This window comes from Pristiophorus japonicus, chromosome 2, assembly GCF_044704955.1.
Source record: "Pristiophorus japonicus isolate sPriJap1 chromosome 2, sPriJap1.hap1, whole genome shotgun sequence".
Lineage (NCBI taxonomy): Eukaryota > Metazoa > Chordata > Chondrichthyes > Pristiophoridae > Pristiophorus > Pristiophorus japonicus.
In genome coordinates this window covers 10,758,450-10,772,401 of record NC_091978.1, presented here as the reverse complement: position 1 = coordinate 10,772,401, position 13,952 = coordinate 10,758,450, and the positions used below count along the sequence as shown (strand labels likewise).

The 13,952-nt window shown below is 46.3% G+C and overlaps 1 protein-coding gene across 10 annotated transcripts in view; it reads left to right on the top strand.

Moving 5' to 3' along the window:
* Positions 1-13,952, top strand: part of m1ap (meiosis 1 associated protein) — a 201,804-nt gene that overhangs the window by 37,412 nt on the left and 150,440 nt on the right. The gene's annotated exons all lie outside the window — the stretch shown is intronic.

Here is a 13,952-nt window from a genome sequence, read left to right as displayed (position 1 = left end):
AGACTGTGTCCCCTGGTTCTCAACTTGCCCAACATCGGGAACATTCTTCCTGCATCTAACCTGTCCAGTCCCGTCAGAATTTTATATGTTTCTATGAGATCCCCTCACATTCTTCTAAACTCAGTGAATAAAGGCCCAGTTGATCCAGTCTCTCCTCATATTTCAGTCCTGCCATCCCGGGAATCAGTCTGGTGAACCTTTGCTGCACTCCTTCAATAGCAAGAATGTCCTCCCTCAGATTAGGAGACCAAAACTGAACACAATATTCCAGATGAGGTCTCACCAAGGCCCTGTACAACTGCAGTAAGACCTCCCTGCTCCTATACCCAAATCCCATAGCTATGAAGGCCAACATGCCATATGCCTTCTTCACCGCCTGCTGTACCTGCATGCCAACTTTCAATGGCTGATGTGCCATGACACCCAAGTCTCGTTGCACCTCCCCTTTTCCGAATCTGCCGCCATTCAGATAATATTCTGCCTTCGTGTTTTTGCCACCAAAGTGAATAACCTCACATTTATCCACATTATACTGCATCTGCCATGCATTTGCCCACTCACCTAACCTGTCCAAATCACCCTGCAGCCTCTTAGCATCCTCCTCACAGCTCACACCGCCACCCAGTTTAGTATCACCTGCAAACTTGTAGATATTACACTCAATTCCTTCATCTAAATCATTAATGTATATTGTAAATAGCTGAGGTCCCAGCACTGAGCTCTGCAGCATCCCACTAGTCACGGTTTGCCATTCTGAAAAGGACCCGTTTATCCCGACTCTCTGCTTCCTGTCTGCCAACCAGTTCTCTATCAACGTCAGTACATTACCCCCAATACCATGTGCTTTAATTTTGCACACCAATCTCTTGTGTGGGACCTTGTCAAAAGCCTTTTGAAAGTCCAAATACACCACATCCACTGGTTCTCCCTTGTCCACTCTCCTAGTTATATCCTCAGTGTTATATATGTGGACTTGTATTTACTCTGTACAGCCACCAGAGGGCTCATCCCCTTATGGGATCCCTTGGGAGCACAGGTATTTAAGGAGGCTTCACAGGTTGGAGAGGCACTCTGGAGACCTGCAATAAAAGACTACGGTCACACTTTACTTTGAGCTCACAGTGTTCAGTCTGACTCTTTCTCCATACACAACAACTGGTGGCGAGAAACAGATAGCGAACCCAAAGATGCAGGGAACAGTGGGCATCCTGGATAAATTCTCGGAGGGAGATGATTGAGAAATTTTTGTGGAGCGACTCGATCAATTCTTCGTGGCCAACGAGCTAGATGGGGAAGAGAGCGCTGCCAAACGTAGAGCGATCCTCCTCACCGTCTGTGGGGCACCAACGTATGGCCTCATAAAGAATCTACTTACTCCAGCGAAACCCACGGAGAAATCTTACGATTTGTGCACACTGGTCTGAGAGCATTTGAACCTGAAGGAAAACATAGACATAGAAACATAGAAACATAGAAAATAGGTGCAGGAGCAGGCCATTCAGCCCTTCTAGCCTGCACCGCCATTCAATGAGTTCATGGCTGAACATGAAACTTCAGTACCCCCTTCCTGCTTTCTCGCCATAACCCTTGATCCCCCGAGTAGTAAGGACTTCATCTAACTCCCTTTTGAATATATTTAGTGAATTGGCCTCAACTACTTTCTGTGGTAGAGAATTCCACAGGTTCACCACTCTCTGGGTGAAGAAGTTTCTCCTCATCTCGGTCCTAAATGGCTTACCCCTTATCCTCAGACTGTGACCCCTGGTTCTGGACTTCCCCAACATTGGGAACATTCTTTCTGCATCTAACCTGTCTAAACCCGTCAGAATTTTAAACGTTTCTATGAGGTCCCCTCTCATTCTTCTGAACTCCAGTGAATACAAGCCCAATTGATCCAATCTTTCTTGATAGGTCAGTCCCGCCATCCCGGGAATCAGTCTGGTGAACCTTCGCTGCACTCCCTCAATAGCAAGAATGTCCTTCCTCAAGTTAGGAGACCAAAACTGTACACAATACTCCAGGTGTGGCCTCACCAAGGCCCTGTACAACTGTAGCAACACCTCCCTGCCCCTGTATTCAAATCCCCTCGCTATGAAGGCCAACATGCCATTTGCTTTCTTAACCGCCTGCTGTACCTGCATGCCAACCTTCAATGACTGATGTACCATGACACCCAGGTCTCGTTGCACCTTCCCTTTTCCTAATCTGTCACCATTCAGATAATAGTCTGTCTCTCTGTTTTTACCACCAAAGTGGATAACCTCACATTTATCCACATTATACTTCATCTGCCATGCATTTGCCCACTCACCTAACCTATCCAAGTCACTCTGCAGCCTAATAGCATCCTCCTCGCAGCTCACACTGCCACCCAACTTAGTATCATCCGCAAATTTGGAGATACTGCATTTAATCCCCTCGTCTAAATCATTAATGTACAATGTAAACAGCTGGGGCCCCAGCACAGAACCTTGCGGCACTCCACTAGTCACTGCCTGCCATTCTGAAAAGTACCCGTTTACTCCTACTCTTTGCTTCCTGTCTGACAACCAGTTCTCAATCCACGTCAGCACACTACCCCCAATCCCATGTGCTTTAACTTTGCACATTAATCTCTTGTGTGGGACCTTGTCGAAAGCCTTCTGAAAGTCCAAATATACCACATCAACTGGTTCTCCTTTGTCCACTTTACTGGAAACATCCTCAAAAAATTCCAGAAGATTTGTCAAGCATGATTTCCCTTTCACAAATCCATGCTGACTTGGACCTATCATGTCACCATTTTCCAGATGCACTGCTATGACATCCTTAATAATTGATTCCATCATTTTACCCACTACTGAGGTCAGGCTGACCGGTCTATAATTCCCTGTTTTCTCTCTCCCTCCTTTTTTAAAAAGTGGGGTTACATTGGCTACCCTCCACTCCATAGGAACTGATCCAGAGTCAATGGAATGTTGGAAAATGACTGTCAATGCATCCGCTATTTCCAAGGCCACCTCCTTAAGTACTCTAGGATGCAGGCCATCAGGCCCTGGGGATTTATCTGCCTTCAATCCCATCAATTTCCCCAACACAATTTCCCGACTAATAAAGATTTCCCTCAGTTCCTCTTCCTTACTAGACCCTCTGACCCCTTTTATATCCGGAAGGTTGTTTGTATCCTCCTTAGTGAATACCGAACCAAAGTACTTGTTCAATTGATCCGCCATTTCTTTGTTCCCCGTTATGACTTCCCCTGATTCTGATGGCGAGCTACCGGTTCTACACCTACAAAAGGTCTGAAGGCCAGGAAGTGATGAATTCTGTCGCCGAGCTAAGACGCCTTGCAGGACATTGCGAATTTGAAAGACATTTGGAGCACATGCTCAGAGACGTTTTCATACTTGGCATTGGACACGAAACCATAATTTGCAATCTTTTGACTGCAGAGACCCCAAACTTGAGTAAGGCCATAGCGATAGCCCAGGCATTCATAGTCACCAGTGACAATATGAAGCAAATCTCTCAGCACACAAGTGCTGCTACAAGTACTGTGAACAAAGTGATGTTATTTTAGAATCGTAACACAGGGCAGGTCACACATTCCTGCAGCTGCACGTCCGCAGATGACTCAGAGTCCACCATCAAGGGTGATGAATGCAAGGCCATTAACAACTTGTTGGCGCTGCTAGGGTGATCATCGTTTCCATTCATGCCGATTCAAAGAGTACGTTTGCAAGGGCTGTGGAACAATGGGACACCTCCAACGAGTGTGCAGGCGAGCTGCTAAGCCTGTTAAGCCTGCAAACCACCATGTTGCAGAGGAGGACAGATTCCTGGAGGATCACGACGAACCAGAGCCTCAGATAGAGGAGGCAGAGGTACATGGGGTGCACACATTCACCACGAATTGTCCCCCGATAATGCTGAATGTTGAACTAAATGGACTCCCGGTGTCAATGGAGCTGGACACGGGCGCAAGCCAGTCCATCATGGACAAAAAGACTTTCGAAAGGTTGTGATGCAACAAGGCCTCAAGGCCAGTCTTAACTCCAGTTCACACGAAACTAAGAACTTACACTAAAGAACTGATTCCTGTAATCGGCAGTGCTACCGTAAAGGTCTCCTACAATGGAGCGGTGCACAAGCCACCACTCTGGGTGGTACCGGGCGATGGTCCCATGCTGCTCGGCAGGAGCTGGCTGGGAAAGATACGTTGGAACTGGGACAACGTCCGAGCGCTATCGCCCACTGACGACACTTTGTGTGCCCAGGTCTTAAACAAATTTCCTTCGCTGTTCGAACCAGGCATCGGGAAATTCCAAGGAGCAAAAGTGCAGATCCACCTAATTCCGGGTGCACGACCCATCCATCAAAGGCAAGAGCAGTACCGTACATGATGAGAGAAAGGGTAGAGATCGAGCTAGACCGGCTGCAAAGAGAGGGCATCATTTCACCGATCGAGTTCAACGAGTGAGCCAGTCCTATTGTCCCAGTCCTCAAGGGAGACGGCACCATCAGAATCTGTGGCGATTACAAAGTAACTATCAATCGTTTCTCTCTGCAGGACCAATATCCACTACCAAACGACTAACGACCTCTTTGCAACGCTGGCGGGAGGAAAGACGTTCACGAAGCTGGATCTGACTTCAGCCTACATGACGCAGGAACTGGAGGAATCATCGAAGGCCCTCACCTGCATCAATATGCACAAGGGTCTTTTTGTTTATAACAGATGCCCGTTTGGAATCCGATCAGCAGCAGCGATATTCCAGAGAAACATGGAAAGTTTACTAAAGTCAGTCCCGCACACCGTGGTCTTCCAGGACGACATCTTGGTCATAACTCTTTTGGGGGGGGTGAACAAAATAAACATTAGATCAAGTGTCCCCCTGATCTGGGGGACACTCCAGACACTTTTAACTGCCCTATTTTTCATTTTGTTTTTTGTTTTTTTTTGTGTTCGACATCTTGGTCACAGGTCGGAACACAGTCGAGCACCTGCAGAACCTGGAGGAGGTACTTAGTCGACTCAACCATGTGGGGCTCAGGTTAAAACGCTCGAAGTGCATTTTCCTGGCACCTGAAGTAGATTTCTTGGGAAGGAGGATTGCGGCGGACGACATCAGGCCCACCAACGCGAAGACGGAGGCAATCGAGAACGCACCGAGGCCACAGAATGTGACGGAGCTGCGATCGTCTTTTGAAAGTCCAAATACACTATATCCACTGGTTCTCCCTTGTCCACTCGACTAGTTACATCCTCAGAAAATTCCAGAAGATTTGTCACGCATGTTTTCCCTTTCATAAATCCATGCTGACTTGGACCGATCCTGTCACCGCTTTCCAAATGTGCTGCTATTTCATCTTTAATAATTGATTCCAACATTTTCCCCACTACTGATGTCAGGCTAACCAGTCTATAATTACCCGTTTTCTCTCTCCCTCCTTTTTTAAAAAGTGCTGTTTACATTAGTTACCCTCCAGTCCATAGGAACTGATCCAGAGTCGATAGACTGTTGGAAAATGATCACTAATGCATCCACTATTTCTAGGGTCACTTCCTTAAGTACTCTGGGATGCAGACTATCAGGCCCCGGGGATTTATCAGCCTTCAATCCCATCAATTTCCCGCCTAATAAGAATATCCTTCAGTTCCTCCTTCTCACTAGACCCTCGGTCCCCTAGTATTTCCGGAAGGTTATTTGTGTCTTCCTTCGTGAAGACAGAATCAAAGAATTTGTTCAATTAGTGTGCCATTTCTTTGTTCCCCATTATAAATTCACCTGAATCTGACTGCAAGGGACTTAGGTTTGTCTTCACTAATCTTTTTCTCTTCACATACCTATGGAAGCTTTTGTAGTCAGTTTTTATGTTCCCAGCAAGCTTCCTCTCATACTCTATTTTCTTCTCCTAATTAAACCCTTTGTCCTCCTTTGCTGAATTCTAAATTTCTCCCAGTCTTCAGGTTTGCTGCTTTTTCTGGACAATTTATATGCCTCTTGGACTTAACACGATCCTTAATTTCCCTTGTTAGCCACAGTTGAGCCATCTTCCCTGTTTTATTTTTACTCCAGATAGGGATGTATAATTGTTGAAGTTCATCCATGTGATCTTTAAATGTTTGCCATTGCCTATCCGCTGTCAACCCTTCAAGTATCATTCGCCAGTCTATTCTAGCCAATACACGTCTCATACCATCGAAGTTACCTTTCCTTAAGCTCAGGACCCTCGTCTCTGAATTAACTGTGTCACTCTCCATCTTAATAAAGAATTCTACCATATTATGGTCACTCTTCCCCAAGGGGCCTCGCACAACAAGATTGCTAATTAGTCCTTTCTCATTACACATCACCCAGTCTAGGATGGCCAGCCCTCTAGTTGGTTCCTCGACATTTTGGTCTAGAAAACCATCCCTAATATATTCCAGAAAATCCTCCTCCACTGTATTGTTACCAGTTTGGTTAGCCCAATCTATATGTAGATTAAAGTCGCCCATAACTGCTGCACCTTTATTGCACGCGTCCCTAATTTCTTGTTTGATGCTGTCCCCTTCCTCACTACTAGCATTTGGTGGTATGTACACAACTCCCACTAGCGTTTTCTGCCCTTTGGTATTCCGCAGCTCCACCCATGCAGATTCCACATCATCCAAGCTAATGTCCTTCCTTACTATTGCGTTAATTTACTCTTTAACCAGCAATGCTACCACACCTCCTTTTCCTTTCTGTCTATCCTTCCTGAATGTTGAACACCCCTGGATGTTGAGTTCCCAGCCTTGGTCACCCTGGATCATGTACGGTACCGCCCATGCCTTGTGGTGGATGGGTCGCATACCGGGAACCAAATGGATCTGCACTTTTACCCCGAGAAGCTTCCAATGCCTGGCTCGAACAATGATGGGAACTTGCTCAGAACCTGGGCACATGAGGCGTCGTCGACGGACGAAATGCTTGCATGTCGTCCCTTTTCCAGCGGATTTTTCCCAGCCAGTTTCTGCCAAACAACGTGGGGCCATCCCCTGGCACAATCCACAGTGGGAGTTCGTGCACTGCTCCATCATAGGAGACTTTGACTTCTGCACTGCCAATTATAGGGATTAGTTCCTTAGTGTAAGTCCTTAGTTTAGTGTGAATGGGGCTGAATTTAGGCCTGTGTGCCTTTTTGTCCCACAGCCTGTTGAAGACCTTTTTACTCATTATGGACTGACTTGCACCAGTGTCCAGTTCCATAGATACTGGAATACCGTTCAGTTCAACTTTCAATATTATTGGTGGACATTTCGTAGTGAATGTGTGTACTCCGTACACTTCTGCGGTATGAGTCTCCAATTCAGCTTGATCCACCGTGGATCGATCTTCCTCTGCAATGTGGTGGTTTGCAGGGTTTGCAGCTCGCCTGCACATTCACTGGAGGTGTCCCATTGTTCTGCAACCGTTGCACGCATAATGCTTAAAGCAACATTGATGGGGCCGATGATCACCTCCACAACGCCAACAAGGTGCTAACTGCCTCGCATTAACGATTGATGGCGGACTCTGGGTTATCTGGGGTCAGGCAGCAGCAGCCGGCGTGTGTGTTCTGCCATGTACATTCCTGCTCGAAACCGACGTTACTTTATGCACAGTACTGGCCGAAACTTCTTTACTCTGCGAAATCTGTGTGGTGTTGTCGTTGGTGGACATAATGCCTGGGCTATCGTTATGGCTTTACTTAGATTCGGAGTTTCTACAGTCAATAATTTGCGAAGGATTGTCTTATGGCCAATGCCCAGTACAAAAAAGTCTCTAAGCATTTGTTCCAGGAATCCCTCAAACTCACAATGTCCTGCCACCTCCTGACCCTCCGATCATTGACACGTGTGGAACTGATATCTTGTCATCAAAACGCTTTCCTTAGGATTTAGGTGCTCCCAGACCAGCATACACAATTCTTCATAGGATTTCTCTGTTGGTTTTGCCGGAGCTAGGAGATTCTTCATGAGGCCATATGTTGTTGCCTCACAGACAGTTAGGAGAATCGCCCTTCATTTGGTAGCGTTCTCGTCCCCTTCCAGCTTGTTGGCCACGAAGCATTGGTCAAGTCTCTCCACGAAGGCCTTCCAAATGTCCTCTTCTGAGAACTTCTCCAGGATGCCGACTGTTCTTTGTATTTTCGCGCGGTTGTTCGTGACCGCGTCACCAATTAGTACATTCATAATGAAGGCTGAAACTGAGTACTGTATACAATGAGCAAGTGTGAACTTAGCTCCTTTAATAAGACTCCAGAGTGCAGGTACCTCGTGGGTGGCCCGCTTTTATACCGTGCTTCCAAGGGATGCTGGGATCCCTTGGGACTCCAACAGGTGGACCCTCTGGTGGTCAGGTGTTATACAGGTTACAAGGGCTTAAATACATAACAGGCGTGATTGAAGCAGGAATGGGCAGCCAGTGCAGCACTGATTTTAAGGCTGATACCTACCACCCGATTCCCAGCGAGAGTATCAAGTTAAAGTCCATATGCTTCTGCACGCAAGAACTCCTTCCCTCCATCCCTCCACTCTGCTGCCTCGCTCTCTACAAAAACCTAAAAGCCTTTGTAATCAATAAGTCTTTTCCACTATAGTTTTTATCTGTTTGGCTCAGCACTTTTTCTATGCTTTGCTTTGAAAAGTACTTGGAGACATTGCTCTGCATGTGATGCATGTTTTAGAAATCTAAGTTGTTCATTAATCTGCTTGACTACTCATTTGGATAACTATCTAGTATATTTCTGCTAAGATTTATTACTTTTATGTGCTTTAAATAAAGGCACGGGTGCAATGTTGAAAATCCGGAGTTCCGGAATGTTCCGGAATCTGAACCCGCTGACCTTGGGACTCTGCCGCTGCCCGACCTCGAGCCTCGCTGCTCGCCTCACCCTCGCTGCCCTTACCTCGCCGCCGCTTGCCTCGCCCCACTTACCACCACTGCCCTTACCTTGGGGCCTCCTCGCCGGCCCACCCGAACAGATCCACCATGGCAGGGCCCGCCCAGACAGCTCCTCTGTGACGGGGCCCGCCTGAACAGCTCCTTGGTGGCGGGGCCCACCTGAACACCTCCTCTGCGCGGGGCCCGGCCGAACAGCTCCTCGGCGGCACAGCCCGCCCGAACAGCTCCATCACGGTGGGGCCCCGCCCGAACACTTCCTTGGTGATGGGGACCTGCCCGATGATCTCATTGACGGGGCCAACGGCCCAAACAGCTCCTCACCCCTCCCTCCCCACCCCCCTTTTCTGACGTTCCGAAATCCGGAAATACCCGCACCTGGGCTCGGTTGTTTCCGGATTCGTGACGTCAGAAAGACGATCGAAAGTCCGGAAAAGACCGGAATGGCCTCGGTCCCGAGAGTTCCGGATTCTCGATGCTGCACCTGTACTAGTCGATCTCCTGTGGTGTTGTACACAGGGAGACGAGACCATCCATCAAGCCAATCCTGAAGTTTACAGATTTCCTATCCATTTTTATCTCATACCTTTCATATTTTTGTTTACCAAATGTTTATCCATCACTGTTTTGAATTTATAACATTTTCCTCTTGGCACTGCTTGCCTGATAGATTATTTCACATATATCGTAACTTTTATTCATCAAAGTTGAAAACATATCCCCTTGTCTTGAACTGTGTTTATGGTGGGTATCTCTATGGATTCCAGTTTATCTATTCTCTTTTGACACTCTGGGCAACTAGGGATGGATAATAAAGACTGCCTTGCCAGTGTTTCCCACAACCTAAGAGCAAATTAAAGGGACAGCAACTGTTAAAATACTTTTTCCCAATATTAAGTCATATCACATGTCCAATCCTACTTATCAACTTTGTTCCTTTCTTTGTACTTCTTCCAAGGTCAGCTGTCTCCCACATGCTATGGTGCCCAAAACTGTATGCAGTGCTCCAGGTCGGAATATGCTGGTGCTTTGCAGGAACCAATTATCTCTACCTGGGATTTATGCTTAATCCCTCGAGCAGTAAAACGCACTGTTGCACATCCTGTTGGTGCCTAAAGGATTATTTCCACTGAAACCCCTGAATTATTCTCTGCTGATGTTTCCAACATACTGTTTCCATTGATTTTGTACTCTTCCTGATTTTCCCTTTTCCCAACTTCATGGCTTAATGCAATGGTGTAATGCGAGAATCTGACTGAAGAAGATAGCAGTAATATGGGTTAATAAAAGATGAGTTATCATGTAGCACATTTATGTCATTACCGGGATAGGAAGTGCTTCTTGTACATAATGGCCTTTACCCCGTAAGTTCTTGTCTTTTTACCAGATACTCCTCCAAGTGAACTCAAAGAAAACATCCAAAACAATTAAATTGTTATGAATCTGCTTTTAACCTTGCTGACGTCCTGTTTTGTTAGTTGTGCGTTGCCTTGTCATGATTTTGATTGTCTTCACTATGTAAGTTAATGATCGTTCTTGATATTTTTAATTTGATATTTCTGTTAATGTGCACATTTCCACGAACTGTTGTGTCCAAGCTGGAAAAAAAACTAGAAACTGAAGCCATTTTTGGACAAGCTGCAGCTGTTAATTTTCACGTTTGAAGTGAGTTGGACAGTTGGCTGATTTCATATGGTTTCCTGTGAAATGTCATTTAATGGAATGTTAGAATCAACAAATTTCTGGATAGATTTCTCTTATGTGTGCTCTGGTTCATAACCTGCTTGTTGAGCGGGGAGAGACACAGTTTTGCTTCAATATTTCCAAGAGAAACTTCAGGAGGTTCCACTGAGCCCTATTTTTTAAAATGATGGAAGTAAATAGGGTAGAAATTGGAATTGTGGCCATTTTGTGGGTGAAAACCAGGGCAAAGGTACCAATTTTACAGACGATATCATGCACGCCCAAGGACACTCGATATAAGTCTCACCCCATATTGGGTCGGGTGACTTTTCAGACATCCCTAACAGGCGTTAGCTGCATTGCATAGGTCAACGTGCGGTCCAATGCCTGTTTTAGGACCATTCTTCCAAATTGGGCTGGCCAACTCCGCTCAGATTTTCCTGTTGTGGATGCGTCCTCAACCATATGTGGAGCCACTGGGAGCATGAGTGCCTGCCCCAGCTCCACAGCAATCCTGAGGGCCATTACCAGCCTGCGATCCACCCTCCCTCCTGTTGTACTTCCACCTTTCGCAGGGCCTACCTGAGGGCCACTGCCAGTGAGGCAGGCGGCCCTAAATTGATGTCTTCAAAATGGCCGAGCTGCCTCTGGAGGTGTGACAAGCACCGGTAGCTCACCCAAAGTATTCAGACTAGGCCCAATTTAGGGCGAGCCCTTGGGCTCCCTGTTCGGGCGCTAACTGTGTGTGCAATTGGTTATTCACCTGAAAACAAGGCATAACCAATTTCAACTCCAGTGAGTTTTAAATGGAATATGGATTCTAAGACTTTTGTATTAAAGCTTCTGTTTCCATCAATTTTTACCCTGCCAGTCGCCACTCTTGTCCTTTTAGGGGTATGATTTCATGGTCACCGGTCACCTTCCCGTACTTCATCCAAGTGGTCCTTCTTCATGTTCATATATAAACATAGTCAGTGAATTTATTCAGGCTGTTCAACTGCAGAAAGAATCAAAATCTAACCCAGTATAGCCTCATCTCAAATCCATCGAGCCTCACTCCGGTAGTGGTTGCTGGATAGTGACTGGGAGTGGGAACTTGGATGATTTTCTCCTCCTAAATCTGGGGTTACTGTGTCAAAATGTCCCAGCCGCTATACTGCAAATGCAGCAGATACTGGGATAAATGATGTGGGGTTTTTGATCTGTACAGCATTCAGCTGGACTGTGCTCCTGGCCCAATTTTCCTCACCTCTCCCAAAGGCATTGAGTCAAGTTGGATTAGGAATCCACAGTGAGCTTGCCCCCCAGTATTCCACTGGTGTGTGTTATTTATATTTAAGCCTCGAGACTGAGGGAGTCATTTTATAGGTCCGCACTGCCACTTGAGAACCTTTCCAGTCAGCCTTGGCTCAGTGGGTAGCACTCTCACCTCTGAATCAGAAGGTTGTGGGTTCAAATCTCACTCCCGAGACTTGAGTACATAAACTAGACTTACACTTCAGTACAGTACTGAGGGAGTGCTGCACTGTCAGAGCTGTCATCTTTTAGATGAGATGTTAGATCGAAGCCCTGTCTGCTCTCTTGGGTGGATATGAAGGATCCCATGGCACTATTTTGAAGAAGAGCAGGGGAGTTCTCCAGGTGTCCTGGTCAGTATTTACTCAAACAAATGCTGAAACAGATTATCTTAGTCATTTATTTTATTGCTGTTTGTGCGACCTTGTTGTGCACAAATCGGCTGCTGCATTTCCTACATTACGACAGTGACTACACTTCAAACATACATCATTGGTTGAAAAGCAGGTGAAAGGTACTATAAAAATGTAAGCCTCTCTTTCAGAGCAAATTGGAAGGGATTCATAGGCAGTGTGAAAATAAATTGTCAATACGCACTGCTGGCAAGTGAGTCTCTTCTCTGTTAAATCAGCTTATGATTGTCAGCTGCCTGTTCAATTGTGAGGGTATCATAGTCAGTCCTCATCTGTTCATTTTTCAGGCGGAGTTGCCAGGTAACAATTATCAGAGGATACCCTAGCTTCAGATCTGAAGCCAATTATGGCACTCCAACTTCTGCCCCACTGCAAGCCAGCTAACTTAGCAGAGACTGTGGAACAAACCTGGGACCTTGGGATTCAATTTTCCACAAATTGTTTCCCCAAAGCTGATTTTTGACGTTCTTGAAGAATTAAACCTGTTTTTTTGCGGCCCAAGTACACCAAAAATATATCATCCAAATTTCTCCGTTTGAATTCTTCATTTTGGCTCTGCCTAGCCTGTCCTTTAGTTTTGGGGGTGGAACCGAAGATCTGCGCCTAAAAGATCGGGTTGCCACGGTAACCAGGGGCACACTGCGGGCTGAGGCTGGAAAGTGAAACATACAGCCAGCTCACAGCAGCTTACATTGCAACAACTTACCTCCATTAAATTATTGAAGTGTAATGACAAAAGTCTATCTTGCTCCAACCCCCATGCCGGTGCTGGTCCCTGCTCCTGTCCCAGGCCGAATGGCTTCCTCCCTCCCGCTACCTGTTCCTAACTATGCCCGAAAGGCTCCCCCCCCTCCCACCTCTCTGCTGCTGCTGTCCAGGCCCTGGAACTGCATCTGCTCCGCTGGTTTGCTTACCTGCACCGATTTTCTTAACTCACCAGAAGATTTTTCTACAGAGGACATATACGCCGTCCTAAGAAAAATTTGAGTAAATCAGAGTTAGCCAAACTTGTTTAAATGGTCAGAATTGGTGTGGGTGGCAGGTTATGCCGCTTATGACGCACAAAAAATGACCCCAAAAAGATTGTAACTAACTGAGTTATGCGAGCGCACATTGATTGGGGAAACTTGTATTTTTTAACAGGCCAAAAAAAGCGGCGTCTGTCTGAAAAACTGTGTAAATCACTAGGGAAAATTGTGCCCTTGGTCTATATGGCTCAGTAGCACACCGTATAGTGCCTCTACCAGCTAAGCCATCAAAGGAGTTAGTTTTGCTTTCATAGAAACATAGAAAATAGGTGCAGGAGTAGGCCATTCGGTCCTTCGAGCCTGCACCGCCATTCAATGAGTTCATGGCTGAACATGCAACTTCAGTACCCCATTCCTGCTTTCTCGCCATACCCCTTGATTCCCTCTAGTAGTAAGGACTTCATCTAACTCCCTTTTGAATATATTTAATGAATTGGCCTCAACAACTTTCTGTGGTAGAGAATTCCACAGGTTCACCACCCTCTGGGTGAAGAAGTTTCTCTTCATCTCGGTCCTAAATAGCTTACCCCTTATCCTTAGACTGTGACCCCTGGTTCTGGACTTCCCCAACATTGGGAACATTCTTCCTGCATCTAACCTGTCTATACCCGTCAGAATTTTAAACGTTTCTATGAGATCCCCTC